This window comes from Centrocercus urophasianus, unplaced genomic scaffold, assembly GCF_019232065.1.
Source record: "Centrocercus urophasianus isolate 14NV4802_14NV808 unplaced genomic scaffold, USGS_Curo_1.0 seq_18, whole genome shotgun sequence".
Taxonomy (NCBI): Eukaryota; Metazoa; Chordata; class Aves; order Galliformes; family Phasianidae; genus Centrocercus; species Centrocercus urophasianus.
In genome coordinates, this window is record NW_024884733.1 from 2,965,872 (window position 1) to 2,972,146 (window position 6,275).

At 41.9% G+C, this 6,275-nt stretch overlaps 1 long non-coding RNA gene across 1 annotated transcript; it reads right to left on the minus strand.

Moving 5' to 3' along the window:
* Positions 1–638: 638 nt before the first annotated feature.
* On the minus strand, positions 639–6,216 carry LOC122160708. The gene is made up of 3 exons (XR_006168943.1): positions 5,685–6,216; positions 1,175–2,705; positions 639–1,050 (listed from the first exon to the last, which is right to left on the minus strand). It is a non-coding gene; the product is annotated as an uncharacterized LOC122160708 (long non-coding RNA).
* Positions 6,217–6,275: the final 59 nt, after the last annotated feature.

A 6,275-nucleotide genomic window follows, 5' to 3' on the forward strand; every position in this document is an offset into this window, starting at 1 on the left:
ACTTTTCACACTCCTTTTCAACCACGGCCTTGTGGCTACCAAGGCTTTGCCACCCGAACTGCTGAACTTCAAAGGTTAAGAAAACAAAACACTCTGGAACATAAACATCTTTATGTTGTGATACATACCTAACATACCGTTGTCATCAACGCTTCAGCGCAGCTCTCAGAGCTCAAAAATTGTGTCTGACATTTTATAGATGGTTTTCACTTCTGCATTTTCACATATTTTAAACCATTACGTGTCCCTGGGTGGTGCACATTATTAGGGAAGTGCACCTTACCGGATGTTGCTGCTTTATCAGTCACCACCAGACTTTGATTAACTCTGTATACTTTTTGATTAACTCTATATGCTCGTTTGTCTTTCTTCCTACAATGAAGCTGGTTGCACAGCAGTTGAATTGGATGGAATGATTTTAACTTGGTCAGAATCATTAATGGCCTCAAGTTGTACCAGGGGAGATTTGGGTTGGACTTTAGGAAAAAATTCTTCTCCAAGAGGGTGGTCAGGTGCTGGAATGGGCTGCCCAGGGAGGTGTTGGAGTTGCCATCCCTGGAAGTATTCAAGAAATGTTTAGAACTGTTGTACTGACAGACATGGTTTAGTGGGAAATACTGGAGGTAGACAGACAGTTGGACTGGATGCTCCCGGAGGTCTTTTCCAACCTTGGTGATTCTGTGATTCTATGATCCCTCCATGGGACTCCCAGTTCATTTAAGCAAATATAAATCTAATTCTGCACGCAGTACCTCAAAGTGCAGTAAGCCTCCACGTAATGGCTGAGAGTTCTTTTTAGCATGTGCTAATCTGAGAGAATCATTAAAGTTGCTTTGGTTTACTTTTCTTGCCCTGCCTGGATCTCATACTGTCTGTCACAAAGGACCAAGCTGCAGAAGGTTTCCACCGTAGAGGCTTGAAAGCTTCTTCTAGTATTCATCTCCAATACAGGAGCCCCCAGTTTTCACAAATTCCATCTTTCAGGACAAGGGGCAATAACAGCTATTCAGTCACTGGAAGCTGCATGGCCAAGCCTCAGCGTAACAACATCTGGATTTGCAAAGAAAAAAGAGTGAGGACCACAGCGCAGAGAGATAGCAGATAACTTTGTTAGTCCCCTGAAGTGAACAGACACTAACACAGCATTTTTCTCATACTGATCCCCAGTACTCACTGTCAGATTTCCTTCCAGGTCACTGTTGGGACAGCAGATGTTCTCCCATTGCGTTGTTCTCCACAAATCATGCAGTTGGCGTTGCCAATTTATTCAGGTTCCAGCGTACAAGTAGCACTTAACTCAATGAAGAAATTGTTCAGCCTGACATAAAATGATGAATGACAATTCCACAAGTTTCTCTTGAATTCTTGCTGCAGGGAAGCTAAAATGAGGGCAGATGAGGAGAAGACTTGGTGGCCCCAGGGACCTCGTTGGATGGACCCCTGAGCAGCCTGGTCTAGCACTTGATCCAGTGATTGGCAGCCCTGCCAATGCTTTTTAAAATACCAACAACCTTACCCGTATTTAAGTCTACAGTAACTCCTTTTTCTCTCACGTGTTTCGTATAGCCCCCATTCAGAGTTTAAGGTCAACTTTATAGAGAATGAACCTGGCAAGCTTTGACCTGAAAACTGGAGGCTCATGGAAGCTGGAAGCAACTCAGAATAAGGTATACAGCATGGGAAAGCTAGACAAGCTACTTGCATTGTTTAGACAGCTTTGATGTGTCACGGGCAATGAGCGAAGTCATCGTCCGGTAAAATGCAAATTCAGGCACTATCACTTGGGACAGCTTACGTACTCTTCTGTCACTTATTTGTAGATGTTACTTACTATAGCTACCTGATGCAGCCACTATTTTTAACATATATTGCTCATAGACTCAAAAATACTCTGCCTGGAAAGAATTGCAGGATATGAAGATGCTATTTTCACAAATACAATTTTTCTACTTTAGCATCATATGGAATTGAATCGCAAGATCACGCAAGAACGTCTGTCTTTGTAGTTCTTTGTGTGTGTGTGACAATAGTAATGCAAAGATGCACTTTGACATATGGCCTTTGTCTAAATTGGGCTCCTTGCAAACAACCTCAGATCTCAGCTCAGAGTCTCCACCTCTTTGCTGAACCATTCTCTTCTTATTTTGAAAATATTCCTAGAGAGCTGCTTGGTAACACCTTGGAGGAATGGGGCCATTGCATAGCTTCACTGGAAGACAACCCTGGTGAAGGACTGGATGATGCTGGGTTGAATTCCAAGGCTTTGGAAGTTGTGAAGTATGCAACATCTTTTGCACCATTTTATCATTCACGGATGGAGCTGAGGAGCTGTACCCATGGCAGATCTATTGAGAAGCTTGCTTCGTTTTGGTAATCACACACAAAAAACTTCAATCTAAAGTGCAATGAAACTGAAAATGCATTTTGAGCAAATCCACATCTCATTGCTAGGAAGCTTCTCTGGCCTACGAGCTGATGTGACAACTACATTCTTTGGAACTTTTGTCAAGCAAATATAATCTGGAAGACTACAAGGTAGAACTATTTTTCTAAGTTTCAATAAGTTTTGAACTTTGTCATGAGTGAGGGAAGAAAGAGTAATCTCCAACTCTTCAGGCTTTGAAAGCATGACAATTCTTTCACACTTACCTGTCTGCTTCACTTCTTATGCCTCACTCTTCGAATACAGATTACAAGATGCCAGCCTGTAATTTGTAAGAATACTTTTCTCATAATGACTTGACTTTGCTTTTCTCACCTTATCTTACCTTCTCACCTTATCAGAACTTACTTCACAAATTGCAAAGCCTCTTAGCAGCAGAGTAGGTGAAGCCACCAGGGCATGCAGAGCGATGAAGACCGTGCAGACAACTCTCAGCAAAGAGCAATCATTTGTGCAGTGAATTTCATTTCTAAGTTGTTATTGTTGATAGCATTAAAATATCATATGTGTAAACAGCTTTCAGATCACTGAAATGTTGTTGTGTTATTGCCAAGAGTGAGCATGCAGGATCTGCTTCCAAGCAAACACAAATGCAATAACTTTCTGCTTTCAGCCCAACTCAAGATTGCCTCTTCCAGCTCTACTGGTATGTCTAGTGTTATTGAGACAGTTGTTGCAGGTCAAGGCACTCTTTATTCCAAGAGCTGTGAACAAAGTACTATGAAAACTTCTGTTCTGCTCCACTCTTCCACTGCTTGATGCTGACTTTTAGCAGTTATTCATATTTGCAAAGGAACATCTCTCTGCAAGATTTGTGCTAGTTTACATTAAAACAAGAACAACGTATGTTGCTCCTTCCACGTCTCCCTGACATTTATGTTCTCCTATGGGTGCCAGCTTCTTTGTGATCTATTGGGCTGTAAGCACACCAACGCAGAAGCTCCTATAGAAAGCAAGGAAAGCCCTTTAGAAGCAAACCTCTGTGGCAACTGGCTCAGTGCCGTGCTGCTTCCCAGCACAGTGGTGTCACATGGAGGTGCTCACAGGACTGGCTGCCTCCCAAAGGCACTGCCTGACCAAGTTGGAAGTCCTGTAGTAGCTCTTTGACAGGCACTGTTCTCTCAGCTGTGGGAAGGATCTGTGCAGGATGCAGATAATGATTCTGACACTGCACTGCTGTCTGCTTTTGGCCTGTGCTTTTCTGGCCACAAAGCATAACCCACTGGCTGTTCCATCACACTTACCCATTCTCTACCAGCATGATAGAGCCATCCAGCTTCTGTTAGCACAGGCTGGCATGCTCAAGTGCACACCCATGCAAGAACACTGGCTGCTACAGATGATGTGCAGTGTTATCTTCCCTTTCTTCTCTTCCTGTTCCTTCATGGTAGACTATTGCTTTACCCAATTATGATCTAAGTCACGCTCTGGTCCAAAACTATTGCAGAGCTTCTGGCTACTCATGCAAGCAGCCTGCCAGCACCACTCGCCAAACTAAATGTCTGCATCAGCCCTGGGGGAGGAGGATGAGCCATTTTATGGCAGCTGTAAAAGGTCGTACAACAAACACCGGTGCTACTGCTCATCTGTTGTCCCCCCTCCCCCAATGGTTTGGGGGGGGGGGGGGAAAGGGAGGGTGTGTGTGTGTGTGTGTGTGTGTGTGTGTGTGTGAGCGAGCTGTCTGAAGCTGTCCTGGCTCCTCGAGATTCAGGTTACAAACTGGAGAACAAGGAAGGCAGAGTTGATTTATTTGGGATTGCTGTAGCTGTGGTGGTACTGGTTGTTCAAATGGGACTTGAAAAAGGCTTGAAATCCCATGTCTTGAAAAAAAAGCTTTTGCCTTTCATACACAAAATTCAAGCAGGGTGGTTTTTTTGTGTTTGTTGCTGATAAGGACAACACCATTATACCAGATTACAGTTACCTAATAAGCTAATTTGCACCAGAGTCAGAGACCACCTGGAAGTCTCCTGCTTTGTCTTCTCCGTGTAAGAGAATCAGACTGGATTCACTGCTGCGATTGGTTTTCCAGTTACAAGTTTAGCAGCCCAACTCTTCTGCTTCCATTGGTGTTTTAACAGTGTCTTACAGGTTCCCACCTCCAGCAGCATTATGCCACCACAGAGGTGCATGTGGGACAAACATTCCATGTCATCACTTTAGAAATAAGAATTAAAGCCAAATTATTCAATGAAAAAGAAAAAAATTTAAAATGTGGGGTTTTTTTTTTTTTTTTTGAGAAATCTGGAGGTCATTTTCCAGGTTGCTTAGAAGCTGATAACTACTTTGAAACTGCAGCTTTCATCATGTATCCACCAGCTAACATGCAGATGCCTTATACATAGCACAGTGTACAGTATGTACATTTCACATGTGAAACTGGATTAAATCTAATGTCTGAAAGCACACAGGACATCTGACAACGTCAGGGGAAAAATCTTTTTTCCTCATGAAAATAAGCACATAATTCATTACGACTTGATATGGCTAGAAATTTGTATTTTAACAGGGAGAGGAGACAATTTCGTTGGGCAACGTGTCCCATTTGGTATATGGCATGGAAGAGTAAAAACACATGTTTGCTTCTTATCATAAAGTATTACTGTATTAATAGATAACATATATTTTAATTCTAACTTTTATATATGGCTGTCCTGAGATTTTGGAGGTCTGATCAGCACTTGGTAATGATGGGCTCTTTCTTCCATCCCAGTTCATTAAGTTTGTTTCCAGAGAATTTTTCTACAGGACTAGAAGTCTCTTAACTCTGCCCTTCCACCCACTACAGATGCATGAGCAAAGCTCACACTTCAAACACTGCCAGATTCCTGAGTCACTCGAAGTCTATAAAAAAAATAAATAAAATCAATGCTGATAATTTTGTGGTGGAAAGTATGATGCGGTGGAAAGCGTCGGGAGATTTTCTAGCAGTTTTATGCTCTGTAGGTTGTGTTCATACAGTTCCCACACTATGGGCTTCGGAGGATCTTAAATCTTCAAATTCTTTCCTGCCCCAAATCCCAGAATTGATAAAGCTGGTAAAGGAGGAGGGTAACTATAAATTACAAGTAGAAGATGTCTTCAGGAACATCATCAGTCATAGGTGGATGGTTAGACTGGGTGATCTTGTAGGTCTTTTCCAACCTTAGTGATTCTATGATTTCTTAGTGCACTGAATGGAGGAGAGCTTCTACATAAAAATACATACATTTGTAACTAAATACTACTACAATAGACCCACCCTGTCATGTATCTGCAGTAACCTCAGAGGCTGTAGGTGAACTGCACATCCGCTGTTGGGGTAACAATGCCTTACAGCGTCGTGGCCTCTTGATAGATGTGATGGAAAGGGAGAAGCTTGTTATCACATCTGTATTTCCAGCATTATCTGTATAAATTTGACAAACAAATTTTATAAGAGCAGCTGCAGTAGAAAAGCATAGTTTATAAGTCAGAGCTTGTTTTCAAAGAGCCCAGAATCATAGGATTGTGTTGAGCTGTTGAGTCAGAGCCCAGAATCTTAATGTCTAACTTCAGTTAAAATTTACATTGAGTAGTATTTGAATGTAGCAAGCAGTCAGTTTGAACAACCTAAGTCAAAAGGAATAATCAACTAAAATGGTATTGCTGTGGAATTATCAGCACTAACACTGTGCAAACAGGCAATCAGTCAAAAGAGGAATTATGTTTTAAGTCGCTTCACAATAAAGAATATTAAAAAAAAAAAAAAAATTGAGTTATTGTAACACAACAGAAAGCACAGCAGTGATAGCAGAGCAGCAAAGTCCAAGGCTGCATTAAGTGAGGATTTGCACAAATGCAACAACCACAG